The 15,903-nt window shown below is 42.0% G+C and overlaps 1 protein-coding gene across 3 annotated transcripts in view; it reads left to right on the top strand.

Annotated features, from left to right (window-relative positions):
• BICDL1 (BICD family like cargo adaptor 1) overlaps window positions 1-15,903 on the top strand; it is a 109,192-nt gene that overhangs the window by 10,491 nt on the left and 82,798 nt on the right. The window lies entirely within an intron of this gene.

A 15,903-nucleotide genomic window follows, 5' to 3' on the forward strand; every position in this document is an offset into this window, starting at 1 on the left:
AGATGGAAATCTAATTTAAATACAGAACATACCTTTTAAACAAATGCAGGAAGGTTATTAATACCCTGGTCTATAAATCCACTTATCTTAGAAAATTAAGACTTGGATTTACTATTGTTCCTCAGCCCTTCTTGTATATTGAAAATAAAACAACCAACTCTTCAGTTACCAGAGAAAAAAGAACTTCTCTGATATCATCCCTCAGCGCTGATGTTCTCATGGGAGCAGTGCCGTGTCTGCATGGTTAGTGTTTGGTACTTTGGTCTTAGGGAAAAGTGTAAATAGGGCAGCATTTCATAAATTCCTGGATCTTCCACTAATTTGATGGGTGATGCTGTATGAAGTTATTTCACTAGTTTGTGTTGTAGTTGCTTCCTGTAGTTATTCTGAGGCCAGTGAAAAAACATGTCTCACAAGAATATGGGAAGTAAATGCCAACAGTAGGGAAGGGAGGAGAAGAAGGAAAGGCAGAGGACAGGGAGAAAGAAAGAAGGAAAATGATGCTTAGTAACTAGAAAAATAGTTGCAGGGAAATGCCAGAATGTTTGTGAGAGGTGAGGATTCAGGCAATAGGTAGAGCTAAAGATCTTGCCTGCAGGTTTCCCATCTGGAGAATCCAGTCGCCTTTTGCTTGTCTGGGAAGTAGGAGTTGGACAATTCAGGAAGTCACTTCACAGAGCCAGCTCAGTAACAGGATTTCTGATTCAGTTCTTTTTTTATTTTTATTTTTATTTTTTGAGATGGAGTCTCGCTCTGTCGCCCAGGCTGGAGTGCAGTGGCCGGATCTCAGTTCACTGCAAGCTCCGCCTCCCAGGTTTACGCCCTTCTCCTGCCTCAGCCTCCCGAGTAACTGGGACTACAGGCACCCGCCACTTCGCCTGGCTAGTTTTTTTGTATTTTTTTAGTAGAGACGGGGTTTTACCGTGTTAGCCAGGATGGTCTCGATCTCCTGACCTCGTGATCCACCCGTCTCGGCCTCTCAAAGTGCTGGGATTACAGGCGTGAGCCACTGCACCCGGCCAAAACCATAGCGTCCCTGGGTGGGCTCGAATCTGATTCAGTTCTAAAACTTTTTTTCAGCAACTGGGAATGGAATTTCTATCCTTGTAAAAATGTTTATGTTTTTGACTATTTTCTTTCATTATTCATGAAAGATTCAACCAGAGAGGCCTGGCTAGATTGATTTATTTGTTCAAAAACATTTAATACATACTTTGAGAAAGTGTTTTTTATGGAGACTTATAGAATGAATGCCACAAACCAGAAAAATTAAAGGGGAATTTAAAATTTCTTCGGGACTAAGTTCATGTTACAAAATAACATGAGCTAAAGCAGACTCAGCCCTGTGAAAGATAGGTGACCAAGAGAGATGAAGGGAAAAAGCAGATCTCAGCGTGACATAGCAAAAGCTCATGGAGCTTGGAATCTGACTCTGGTACTCATTAATGGGGTGACGTCGTTTGTGCCTCAGTTTCCTTTTCTTTAAAATGAGTATAAAAATTTATGCCTCATACAAGTACTGTTGAAATGAAAAATGAGATAATGTGTTTATGTTAAACAGTGTATGAAGGTAAGGATTTGTTTCAGTGTTGTTGGTTATTTTACTAAAGCAGTGTCTTTATAATTTGTTCACTTTGCCTAATTTTTTATAGAAAATCCTGATAAGCTGCTCCTAAAAGAATATAGGAGGATAACATTTCTACTAAATCTAGATTTTTGTTTTTCTCTCTGGCCTTGAATATAGGCCCTTGTTGAGTTTTATAGCTTTTTCCCTTTTTTCAAGCAGGACCAGCCCCTGGGGTTTCCATCAGCAGCAAGTTTAGATAGCTTTTTATTAACTGAGTATCCAGGAACTAGAGGAGTTAAATATTTTGAAGTGAACTAAGTTTCTCCTAGGACAACATAATCAACAGAGGTAGTAGAAGGCTGTACTTTTCTTGTAGTGTTTATAATGTGTTTTTATAAATATGAAATGTATAATATCTAATATCTAAAATGTAGTACAATATTTCTTTGATACTTTCATCCAGAGTTTACATACATCTCATTGGCTTCCTTGGCCCCCAAGGCTGCTCTTCTCTTTATTAATAACAGCTTTATTGAGATCTAATTCACATACCATAGAGTTTACCTTTTAAAGGGGTACAATTTGGGACTTAGCGCAGTGGCTCATGTCTGTAATCCCAGCACTTCAGGAGGTTGAGGCAGGAGGATCACTTGAGGCCAGGAGCTTGAGACTAGCCTGAACTATACAGTAAGACCCTGTCTCTACAAAAAAAAATGTTTAATTCTCCATGTGTAGTGGTGCGTGCCTGTCTGTAGTCCTAGCTGATTGCTTGAGCTTGGGAATTTGAAGCTGCAATGAGCTATGATCACACCACTGCACTGCAGCCTAAGTGACAGAGTGAGACCTTGTCTCTTAAAAAAAACTTTTAAAAGCGTATAATTAGATAGATTTAGTTATTTACAGAGCTGTACCACCATCACCATTATCTAATTAGAGAACATGTCACCCTCCCCAAAAGAAACCCTGTACCCACAGCAGTCACTCATTTCTCCTAACCTTATAAGGACGCCAGCCATATTGCATTAGACCCACCCTAATGACTTCATTTTAATTTGATTACCTATGTAAAGACCCTGTCTCTAAATAAGGTCACATTCTGAGGTACTGGGGTTTGAACTTCAATATATGGATAGGGGAAGGGGAACATAATTCAATCCATAAGAAATGTGTTGGGGTTTTCTTACCAACAGATACAACTCTTGGATCTTAATCAGTGCTGTCTGTGGGAGGTGTTCACAGTAGTGTCAATTTTCTTGGGGATTCCATACACTTAATAACATATTTACATAACAAAGATACATAGGCCTTTGGCCATATGACTAAGAGCTGCCATGGTTCATGGGAAGATACTTAGAACCCTTAATTTTATTCTTTGAGAAAGTCCCAATCCACCTCTCTCATTACCCTCCTCTAATGACTAACCTGCATTCTATTCCTTAGAGTAAAATATGAAAGCCTTTATTATTTTTTTTAGATCTTCTTTAATTAAACATTCAGCAAATATTTATTGGTCAAGGCACTGGGAATACAATGGAGAACACAAGTCCTCTGTTTTACGAAGCTAGTAGGAGAAGATGTGTAAATAACTGAACAATCCACAAGATGCAGATTGCATTAGGTACTATGAAGGGTGATTTCATGGAGACTGACTAGAAAGCAGGGAGCTTTTTCTACCTTAGAAAGAGTCGGTAGGGGGCAGGGCATGGTGGCTTACGCCTGTAATCCTAGCATTTTGAGAGGCCAAGGTGGGTTGATCACCTGAGGTCAGGCGTTCGAGACCAGCCTGGCCAACATGGTGAAACCCCGTCTCCACTAAAAATACACAAATTAGTCGGGCATGGTATCGTGAGCCTGTAATCCCCAGCTACCCGGGAGTCTGAGGCAGGAGAATCGCTGGAACCTGGGAGGCAAAGGCTGCAGTGAGCCGAGATTGCTTCACTGCACTTCAGCCTGGGCAACAGAGCAAGACCACATCTTAAAAAAAAAAAAAAAGTCAGTAGGGAAGGCTTCTATGGGGAGACAGTATCTGAGATGAGACCCCACGGGTGAGGAGCCAGCTGTGGAAGAGCCAGGGGAACAGTATTCTTTGATGAATACTGTTAGATTGTAAACTCTATGAGAACAGGGACTCCGTCTGTCTTGTTTATTGTTATAAACAGGTATCTAGCAGAGTGGGCATTCAATAAAAGATGGTTGGTTTTGTGGTTGTTGTTAAATGATTATCTAAAATACCCAATAAGGAACTGTCAAGAATACACTACCCCTCCATGTACTCTGTAGAAGTGCACTCCTGACTTTCACACTCAGTCTTAGGCTGTGTGTATGCTGTTTGAAAACCAGTTGTCAAAGATGCCATGGATGTCAGTGCTTTGACAGGCAACCCATAGCTAATGGTGACTCAGTTGCCTAGAGACCTAATATTATCATAGATACTCCTGGAATTGCATAAAAAGCCAGTCTTCAATGAATTGAGAAGCGTGACTACGTATGAGAATGGACAGAGCTTTTGTGCATTGATTTAAAGTCTGCAGGTCCTTTTGCATTGCACTGTGCTTCTCCATGGTCTGCAGGTTGGTCAGTTACAGAGAGACTGGTTCTGTAGTTCTCTGACTCTGCTGATGGGTATGGAAATGAGCCTTTCAGCTTTTTTTTTTTTTTTTTTTTTTTTTTTTTTTTTTTTTTTTTTTGAGACGGAGTCTTGCTCTGTGCCCCAGGCTGGAGTGCAGTGGCGCTATCTCGGCTCACTGCAAGCTCCGCCCCCCGGGTTCACGCTATTCTCCTGCCTCAGCCTCCCGAGTAGCCGGGACTACAGGCGCCGCCACCTCGCCCGGCTGGTTTTTCGTATTTTTTAGTAGAGACGGGGTTTCACGGTGTTAGCCAGGATGGTCTCGATCTCCTGACCTTGGGATGACTGGCCATTATTTGGGTTTAGGTGTCATTATGGCTTTCCTGTCCTTCCTGGGAGTGTACACTGGACAAAAGAACTCCCTGTCTCCAACTCTGTGTCATCTCATCTGTTCTCATGCTCCAAATGGTCTGTAGTATGGAGAAGGAGGCAGCCAGAGGTTCTCTTTTGGAAAGCTGAATGGTGATTGCTTCTGAGCAGAGCCTCATGTAGGATATATGATTGCTCACTGTGCAGCCCTGATGGCTTCTTCAAGAGTGAAACTCTTGAGAATTCACCTTAAAATAATTATTTTTTTCTTTTATTATTTATTTAGGTATTATATTATATCCTTTTTGCATTTGTTTTCCCAGAGCCCCCTCCATTTATCCCTTTCCTCTCATCACAGTGCTACAAGTGTCTCTAACAAACCTCTCCCCAATTTCTCACATCCAGAATTGGGGTCATGTGCCTTGTCACTATGGCTTTGGGTATTACTACCTAATACCCAAAAGGAGAAGCTGTATTGGTAGCAGTGTATAAAAGGGGCTGTTTCAAAGGCTGAATGAAGCCAAGATGGATTTATTTATTTATTTATTTTTTTGAGATGGAGTCTTGCTCTGTCGCCCAGGCTGGAGTGCAGTGGCCGGATCTCAGCTCACTGCAAGCTCCGCCTCCCGGGTTTATGCCATTCTCCTGCCTCAGCCTCCCAAGTAGCTGGGACTACAGGCGCCCGCCACCTCGCCTGGCTAGTTTTTTTTGTATTTTTTAGTAGAGACGGGGTTTCACCGTGTTAGCCAGGATGGTCTCGATCTCCTGACCTCGTGATCCACCCGTCTCGGCCTCCCAAAGTGCTGGGATTACAGGCGTGAGCCACCGTGCCCGGCCTTGCCAAGATGGATTTCTACTATAGAGTCACTGAGACAGGGAGGGTGATAAAGAGCATTCAACAGGAAGTTAGGCCTAGGTCCAAGGCCAGGAGAATCCAAAGCCTGTACTTTAAACTAGAAGGGATTAGACCAAGAGATACCTGGAGAAATGGTCTAAAGATTGGTGAAGGAGAGACTGAAATAAAGAAACAAAGATCGGTTACAGTTAGGTGAAGCCAGGAAGTTTGAAATCTATGTTTATGAAAGATTGGCTCCCAATGGGGTGTTCTTTTTATGAACTTTGATTTATCTGGCTAGGATAGGGTCGGCTTCTTAAGGAACTTAGCTTTACTGAATATTCCTTAGCAGATATTCAGAAATTCTAGTTTTGCCTCTATCCTAAGTTTAAGTTTTATAGATTTGTTTATTTGTTTGTTTGTTTGTTTGTTTGTTTTCGAGAAGGATTTTCGCTCTTGTTGCCCAGGCTGGAGTGCAACGGCACAATCTCAGCTCACTGCAGCCTCAGCCTACTGGGTTCAAGGGATTCTCCTGTCTCAGCCTCCTGAGTAGCTGGGATTACAGGCGCCCGCCACTACATCTGGCTAATTTTTGGTATTTTTAGTAGAGACGGGATTTCACCATGTTGTCCAGGCTAGTCACAAACTCCTGACCTCAGGTGATCTGCCCGCCTTGGCCTCAAAAAGTGCTGGGATTATAAGCATGAGCCACCATACCCGGCCTATAGATTTTTAAATTTAAAAAATGTTTATTGTGTTTCCTGATGGCAAAAAGAATTCATGTTCACTGGGAAATAATATTGAGACAATAGTGAAATATTCAGTGTAAACAGTGAAAATCTCCCATGATCCTCTTCCGAATAAAATACTAGCCACGGTTTGGTGTTAGGTTTTTTTTTGTATTTTTTCATATGTGATAGACACACACACACACACACACACACACACACGTTGTACATAACTTTTCTACTTATTTTGCTTTCTTTTTGTTTGTTTTTGAGACAGAGTCTTGCTCTGTCTCCCAGAGTACAGTGGCTGGAGTGTAGTGGCACAATCTCGGCTCACTGCAACCTCTGCCTCCTGGGTTTAAATGATTCTTGTGTCTCAGCCTCCCAAGTAGCTGGGATTACAGGCGAGTGCCACCATGCCTGGCTGATTTCTGTGTTTTTAGTAGAGATGGGGTTTTGCCATGTTGGCAGACTGGTCTCAAACTCCTGGCTTCAAGAGGTGATCCTCCCACCTCGGCCTCCCAAAGTACTGGGATTACAGGTGTGAGCCACCACGCCCAGCTGTTTTTGCTTTCATTTTAAACAAAAGGTTTTTTAAAATTTTTTTTCACTTACTATATCTTGGACTTTTTTTTTTTTTTTGAGACGGAGTCTCGCTCTGTCGCCCAGGCTGGGGTGCAGTGGCCGGATCTCAGCTCACTGCAAGCTCCGCCTCCGGGGTTTACGCCATTCTCCTGCCTCAGCCTCCCGAGTAGCTGGGACTACAGGCGCCCGCCACCTCGCCCGGCTAGTTTTTTGTATTTTTTAGTAGAGACGGGGTTTCACCGTGTCAGCCAGGATGGTCTCGATCTCCTGACCTCGTGATCCGCCCGTCTCGGCCGCCCAAAGTGCTGGGATTACAGGCTTGAGCCCACCGCGCCCGGCCGGACTTTTTTTTTAAAGCATTTAAAATGGTTGATATAGTATTCCATATAGTACATATGGAGGTACCATGGCTAATGTAACAGCTATGCTATTGAAGGGCGTATGTGTTGGTTATAGTGATTTAGTGTTACAAACACTGCTGCAGTGAACGTCCTTGTTCATATATTTTTGCACTCTTAACATTTTTCTAGGATAGATTGCTACAAACAGGATGGCTAGGTCAAAGGGTATGTCCATTTAAAGTTTTATTAGATACTATCATATCGCTCTGAGAATGTTTTAATAGTCTATACTCTCCTCATATCTACCTTCATCAAGAGTGCAAAACCTGTCATTCTGTATGCATACATAGTACAACTATAAAGAAAACTGAGGTAATTATCATCACAAAAGTCAAGATAATGGTTACCTGGGGAATGTGTGTGGTTGAGAGGGAGGATGCCTGTCATCATGGAATGGTGCCTGGAGAGGAGGCTTCTGGAAAGCTGGCAGTGTTCTGTTTCTTGACCTTGGTGGGAATTATGTGGGTGTTTGCTTTATAATTATTTGTTAAGCAAGACATATTTGTTTTATGTATTTATCTTTATATATGTTATATTTCACAATTTTAAAAATCATTAATTCATTCAACAAATACTTATAATGTGCACCTACTATATGTGAAGTCACTGTTCTGAGTAACAGTGATACTGTAGTGAACAAGGTGAATTCCCTGTCTGAAAATAATGCAGGAGGTTGACAGTGAAGAAGGAAATATGTAAACAGACAAATCAGCTAGTGATAGTACTATGAATAAAATAAAACCGGGAAAGGAGAAGAAAGTGGTAAGCTGTAGAGACAACTCAATATTTGATAGGATTCTCAGGAAGGAACCTTTGGGGAGGTGAAGTTTGAGCAGGATAAAAAGGAGCAAAAGAGTATTCCCGGCAAAAAAAAAACAACATGTAAAAGCCTAGGAACAGTGGAAAGAAGGATGCTGTGACTGGGGTGTGGTCAGCTTGGGAGGGGTTAAGAGATGAGATCAGAGAGGGAATCAGCAGCCAGATCTCACAGGACCTTGCCAGCTACCAGGGGTTTTATTCAGTGTGCTGGGAAGCCAGTGATATGTTTTTGGCAGGGGAGCATCATGACCTGATTGATAACAACTTTTAAAAGGTTCCTCTAGTTACTCTAGGAGGATGGATTATTGGGCTGAGGGTGGAGGGATACAGATGGATGAAGAAGTGACTCCCCAGGTAGAATTGATAGTAGCTTTGATTGTGGAAGTATTGAAACGGGTTAGGTTGGATATATGTTTTGAAGGTAGAACCAACAAGACTTACTAATGGAATAAATGGTTGTGGGAAGGAAGGTTAAAGAAAAAATAATCAAATGTGACTCCTAGGTTTTTGTCTTGAGCTACTGGAGGAATCGTGGCATCATTAACTTGAGAGACCAAGGCTAGAGGAAAGAAAGGGATAGGTTGGAATTTAAAGTCAAATAATTCATCTTAGACTGTGTGGATAATTAAGGTTGACATGCATTTTACATATCCATATTAGTTTCACATAAGTAGAACAAATGAGAATTCTGTTGTATTGAGATGAAATACTGAGTTAAATTTCTGCAGCCTTCTGAGGTCTCTCAGGACCTGAGACTCTGTTCTAGTACCTTTCGTGAGGTTGTCACCAATAATTTCCTCATTCATAGTGACAGAAGCTGAATTCAGGCGAGAGTGTCCCCCACCCGCCCCACGTACACACACTCAGCTCCTAGAAGAACCACCTTCTGAGTTCATGTCTGTGAGGTGAGATGTGTAGGAGGAAGTTAATGCAAACAGGTGCTTTTTCTGTTTCCTGCCTGTTTGGAGCTGTTTTCCTCAGTCAGCCTCTAATGCCTTATCCACACACAAAGAATACAGTTTGCATACTAGCTGAAACTAATCTTCTCTGAAAAGACTAATTTTCCTCTGAAGGGTAAACAGATCCTTGTTCTTTAAACAGCTCATTTTGGATTAGCAGCTCTGCATCTGGTACACTTCGTGAAGCAAATTTCTCCCAGGTTCCTTTCTTGAAGTTAAAGACAGTGTCCATCAGTGTCATCGCCACTCTGCCTCTGTTGAGTGATGCAGAACCATTTTTGTTTCTAGGACACTTTACGGTGAGCAACAGCTGCGCATCAGAAGTTTTAATTGCTGAATGGGCTTTTGTTTCTTTTGAGGTAGGGGCTGTATTATTTGTTTTTTTCTTAAAAGTCTGCTTCATTTACAGAAGCTGGTGATTTTTAGTCATCCTATTCTTGAAAGAGGTTATGAAAACAAGATAATTTCTCAACCAAATAACAGCAATTTAAATTTCCAAAGGATGTTCTCATATGTGACCTCTTCTGATCCCATTCCTGCCTATGATGGAAGTCAAGATAATTACTCTTTCTTTTTTCTTTCTTTTTTTCTTTTTTTTTGAGAGAGGGTCTCACACTGTTGTCCAGGCTGGAGTGCAGCAGCACCATCGTGGCTCACTGTAGCCTTGACCTCCTGGGCTCAGGTGATTCTCCCACCTCAGCCTCCCAGGTGGCTGGGACTACGGCTGTACACCACCACACACACAAACACACAAAATTAGCTTGGCTAATTTTTTATAGTTTTTGTAGAGATGACTTTCACCATGCTGCCCGGGCTGGTCTTGAACTCCTGGGCTCAAGCGATCCACCTGCCTCGACCTCACAAAATGCTGGGATTATAGGCGTGAGCCACTGTGCCCAGCCAATAATTACTCTTTATTTGGCAGATAAGGAAACTGAGGGTCAGACAGAAGTTTGGTGACACTTGCTCAAGGCCTTGCAAAGGTTACATGTTAACCACTGGCTTGAGGATTGGCTTTTTGTACATTTTCCAGGATGGGTAGTCAATCGGAAATAAAAACCACTTTGTATGTATTTCTATCTCATTGATTTGGTTGATTTTTTGGTTGATATTTGCTGGGTGGTATTGTTTTGGATGCCTTTTACATCACTAGGTAAAATGAATCCAAAGGTTTGGAATTCATTTTTAGCAATGTTTGTTATATTCAGGATGTACTAGTAGGATTAAAAATGGTATGTTGAGAGGACCACTTCAGCTAAAACAGAAAAGGGCCTTTTACATAGGAACTCCCTTCTGTGAAGACAGATTTTCCAGCATTTCCAGATTGTATTGTTGCTAATTAGTAGGTTAAACACATTAGGGTAGTAGTTGCTTATTCTTCTAGCATAGGGTTTTTTGTTTTTTGGTTTTTGTTTTGTTTTTGGTAGATTCTTGGTATTGATTAGTTGAGCCTTTTTTTTTTTTTTTTTTTTTTTTTTTTGGAGATGGAGTCTTGCTCCTCTGTTGCCAGGCTGGAGTGCAGTGGTGCAATCTCGGCTCACTGAAACCTCTGCCTCCTGGGTCCAAGTAATTCTTGTGCCTCAGCCTCCTGAGTAGCTGCAATTACAGGCACACGCCATCATACCCAGCTAATTTTTGTATTTTTAGTAGAGATGGGGTTTCACCATGTTGGCCAGGTGATCTTCTGACTTTGTGATCCACCCTCCTCGGCCTCCCAAAGTGCTGGGATTATAGGCATGAGCCACCGTGCCCGGCTGAGCCTGTTCTTAGTTATTTACCAAGAGCCATGCCTGATTCAAGAGTCTTCAGGTTGGTAGTGTGGGCTACAAGTATCTAGTTCTGGTTTTCTTTCTTTCTTTCTTTCTTTTTTTTTTTTTTGGAGATGGAGTCTGGCTCTGTCGCCCAGGCTGGAGTGCAGTGGCCGGATCTCAGCTCACTGCAAGCTCCGTCTCCCGGGTTTACGCCATTCTCCTGCCTCAGCCTCCCGAGTAGCTGGGACTACAGGCACTCGCCACCTCACCTGGCTAGTTTTCTGTATTTTTTAGTAGAGATGGGGTTTCACCGTGTTAGCCAGGATGGTCTCGATCTCCTGACCTCGTGATCTGCCCGTCTCGGCCTCCCAAAGTGCTGGGATTACAGGCTTGAGCCACCGCTCCCGGCCACTTTTTTTTTTTTTTTTTTTTTTTGAGACGGAGTCTCGCTCTGTCCCCCAGGCTGGAGTGCAGTGGCCGGATCTCAGCTCACTGCAAACTCCGCCTCCTGGGTTTATGCCATTCTCCTGCCTCAGCCTCCCGAGTAGCTGGGACTACAGGCACCTGCCACCTCGCCCAGCTAGTTTTTTGTATTTTTTAGTAGAGACGGGGTTTCGCCGTGTTAGCCAGGGTGGTCTCGATCTCCTGACCTCGTGATCTGCCCGTCTCGGCCTCCCAATAGTTCTGGTTTTCTTTTTCAAAAGAGGAACGCCTAAAGTTCTAGTATATTGGGCCTAAATTTTGGAGGTTGTAAGGCCCAAGATTTGGATTAATTACTGTAGGGGTAGATCTTTTTAATGCTTCTAGATTTAGCTTAATGTAGCAGTCATTCTTTCTTTTTACCTTGAAATCTGGATTCACTTAATCCCTGTAGACAGCCTGGTATATTGTGTAGGAGAGATAAAAACAGTTTAATGAGCTACCCTTGCCTGATGTGAGGTGGGGCCCCCAAATTTTGTCCTTGGCAAATGGTAGGAAGGTTGCAGATGGTAGGAAGGTTGGAGTTGACAGGCAGACAAAAAGTTGGCAGCATACTCTACACTCTTTTGTTCCTTACGCTGGTTAGCCCATAGTTCTGGTTCCTAAGTATTGTTGCTTTGAAAAACAAAGTATCTGTATCCAGTGAATGAACTGTCAACAGAAAAGCAAGTAATGTTTTGACACTGATAGCATCTTCTCCATTTCTCTTCATTGGCATCTGGGCCAATAGTCCAGTGCTATTATATGTGTTTTAGAGCTAAAAGAGAACTTCTGGTCTATCTGGACCAGTGGTTTGTGAAATGTTTGCTCTTCAGGGATTCTGCAAATTTAAATGTGTTTCTAAAATTTGTAACACTCCAAACAACCATTACCAAAAGAGTCATCATGGACCCTCTTGAGATAGATGTCATATAGAACACGCACAAGACCACCAGTGCCTCAGCCTGTGCTGCCAGCTTTACCTGAATGTGTGGAGACGCCAGCCTGCAGCCTCCATGCCACTTCTATTAACTAAAGAGTATTATGCCGTTGTAAGGTGGACTGAGTAAAACTGGTTGGATTTGTAACTGCTTCACTGGGTGAATAAAACAATTTGTTTTCAGTATTTAAAATTAACTAAATTCATAAATACATCAATACTGAGTAAGATTGCCACCATCATCCTTGTCCTCCAATTTCAAATTATTTTGAAAAGGTCTAATTGTTCTTGAATTTATAAATTTTATACATTTACATTTATAAAATACTTAATAAAAGATTATCTGTTCTGTTTATCTGTTCTGTTTATTGAGGCTTCACATAAAATTTCATATGGAAAAGGGCTGTGGGTGCCAACAAAAAAATCCCATATAATTTGGAAAACCATTGGTTTAAATCAGCTTTTCTCAAACTATATTCTGAGGAGCCATAGGTCTCTAAGAGGTGCCTTAGGGAATAGATGCAAGGAAGAGCTGAAGTAATTGTTAATCTGGTGGATTCCTGTCCCCTTCCCCATTTGCACTTCACCCTGAGCATTTTAATGTTTTATGTATTGAAGTTCTGTTTAATATTTTATTTGAGGGAAAAGTGGTTTTTTAATCTGTGTTTACGGAAAAATGATTTGCAGTCACTAATCTACAACTAGTTAAGGAAGCTGAGCCCCGGGGAAGTTAAGTGATTTGCCCAAGTCTGCGGTCCCAGTCCTCTGCTTCCAGTGGGGCTGTTACTGACTCAACAAGTAAAACAAGCCATCTCTTTGGTGATAAATGATATTATACTGATTAAGAAAAAAGGGTGTGGTATTCATTATTTGTGGAAGAGTAACCCTAGTTACAGTTTTATTCATTAATACTGAAGTTGTTGTGACAGATCAATCACCAAATTTTAGTAGCCTAACCAGAGTTAAAAGCTGGTATTCATGAGTGGTCAGTGGCTCGCAATTCAGGCAGTGATTCAGTTCTCCTCCAGGCATCTTCCATCTTGTGACTCGGCTGTTTTCAACAGGTGACTTCTAAGGTTCTAGCAGAAGGAAAAGAACCTGGAACATTTCTGTGGGCCATGCCTGGAAATGGTGCCTGTTTTTTCCGCTCATTTGCTGGTCAGAGCTCAGTCACATGGCCATACTCAGTTACAAGAAAACCTGGGAAATGTAGACCAGCTTTGTGCCCAGGGAGGAGAAGAAATGAGTTGGTGAACAACTAGCCAGTGTCAGCCATAATGGAGTCAGTAGAAAGAGTCCTGGACTCTCCTTTTCTGGGCTTCAATTTTCTGAAGCGATTAGAGTGGCTGATTGCTAAGATCCTTCCAATTCTAACTAGGTAGAATTCCAAGGCAGTTATAGTTGTAACAGTATCACCTTTTTTTGGTACACATTCACCATTCTATCCCAAATAGAGAAGCTGTCTGGTCATTTTGTACTCAAGTAGTATCTTTGATAATCACAGAGTTGAGTAAATTCCTTTGAAGTTATAACTTGATCCAGAATCCTTAAAATAAAGAAAGTTGGTATCTTTTTCAGGGATTGCCTTAGGGTGGGATAGACCCTTTCATGGTTATATTAGGTAAAATAACATTAACTGTTATAATACATAAACTCTAAGCTCTCAATGGTTTTACATAATAGAGGTTTTTTTCTCATTCCCATAAAGTCCAATCAGCATTTCTGTTTAAACATGAGGAAAAATAGCATTGTGTTTTAATGGAACAAATTGGCCTGGAAAACAGAAGACCTAGGTTCTAGCCCATGTTCTGTCACTAACTTTCTGACCTTGAATAAATCCTCACTCTGGGTTTCAGTTTGTCAGTAAAACACGGAGATTGAACGAGACGATTCCTTCACTCTCTAAATGTCCACATGTACATATGCGATCTCTGTTGGAAAGAAAAGTATTAGGGAGATGTTCTCACATGATGTAGTATATCATGTCTGGTAGTTTTGTAATGCTGCCTTCTTTGCATACAGAACATATTCATCCTTCTCTGGGACTGGGGGCGGCTTCTCCTCTCACCCAAATTTACTCCTCTGTGTAATGAGAAATAGAAGTTGAGATGATTGGTGCCACAACAAAATGTATTTTCCATTCCAGTCATGACACATAAGGTACTTTCCCTGCACACGACTGACGGTGTGGGGAGTGAGGAGGTGTTTATGTGCTTTTCCTGTTTAAAATTATGCATCATAGTACTAAGGTTTTATGAGGTTGACATTCTGTAATTCTCCACGAATAAGTCAGATTTTCCGCATTGCCCTCGTGTGATTCAGTGCTGCATGTTTGTCATTTGCAGAACTATAAGAATTCCCCCTATACACACCTCTCGTCATCAATTGCTAGGTTACAGCTTTTCACATTGTCCCAGTCTGGTGATGTTGCCATGGATACCCAGTTATTCCTCCTCCTATGACACTGTTCTGGTCAGGCTCAGAGGGCAGGCAAGACGTAACTATGATGTCAGAGATGTTTTGGCATATGTCTTTCTCTTTACATTAATGATAAGATCTAAGTAATAGATACCAATTCTATGTGTTCTCATGTGTGAATTAAGGACATGAGGTATTAGCTGAATCCCTCAAATAGTCCCCCACTCAGAACCTTTATTCCATTATGTATTTTTTTTTCTTTTTTGAAGGGAAAGGAAGGGGAAAGCCTTTATTCCATTGTTATTCTGCAGAAATGGAACTAACAGGTTATAAAATATGAATATAAGACCTGCTATACTGTGTCTAGCTCATTCCCTACACAGACCAGCACCCCACCTCCTATAGGGTGGGCTATACATGGAATATCATTATCCTTGACATTGCCTTCAATGGTAGGAACATTTGGGAATGCTTTTTGTCAAACTCTTAATTTATCTAAATTATAAAGCCTGTGGGCCGGTCACGGTGGCTTGCGCCTCTAATCCCAGCACTTTGGGAGGCCGAGGCGGGTGGATCACCTAAGGTCAGGAGTTCAAGACCAGCCTGGCCAACATGGCAAAACCCTGTCTCTACTAAAAATACAAACAAAATTAGCCGGGTCTGGTGGCAGATGCCTGTAGTCCCAGCTACTCAGGAGACTGAGGCAGGAGAATCGTTTGAACCTGGGAGGCAGAGGTTGCAGTGAGCCAAGATCACGCCACTGCACTGCAGCCTGGAGGATAGAGCAAGACTCCATTAAAAAAAAAAAAAAAAATTATAAAGCCTGTGGTCTAAATTTTATTGTCATTTAATGTCACATGATTATATTTCTTTTTCTGCTAGGTTTTAGACACCATGAATTGCAGGGACTGTGTCTTTAACCAGTTTTTTTTTTTTTTGTGTGTGTGTGTGTGTGTGTGTGTGTATTTGTTTTTGTTTTTGTTTTTTTGAGACAGATTCTCACTCTGTCGCCCAGGCTGGAGTGTGGTGGCGCGTCTCGGCTCACTGCAACCTCCGCCTTCCGGATTCAGGTGATTCTTCTGCCTCAGCCTCCCGAGTAGCTGGGATTATAGGCACACGCCATCACACCCAGCTAATTTTTGTATTTTTAGTAGAGACAGGGTTTTGCCATGTTGGTCAGGCTGGTCTCGAACTCCTGGCCTCAAGTGATCCACCTGCCTTGGCCTCCCAAAGTGCTGGGATTATAGTGCTGGGATGGAGCCACCGTATCCAGCCTTGAACCAGTTTTTATCCCCAACAACACTTAGTGCCATGCACATGGCAGGGATCCAGAGAAGTCTCATTGATTTGTTCTGAAGACTGAAATGTAGGTAATAACTAATTAGACTTTAGATTTCTAGCATAGTGTTTTAAGATGGTGCAAAACCCTGCATATTACAGTTGTTGAAGGGCAAGGTTAACCCATGTTATTTATTTAGCTCTTGTCTAGTGTGACCCTTTGATCTC

Source organism: Chlorocebus sabaeus, chromosome 11 (assembly GCF_047675955.1).
Source record: "Chlorocebus sabaeus isolate Y175 chromosome 11, mChlSab1.0.hap1, whole genome shotgun sequence".
Classification (NCBI taxonomy): Eukaryota; Metazoa; Chordata; class Mammalia; order Primates; family Cercopithecidae; genus Chlorocebus; species Chlorocebus sabaeus.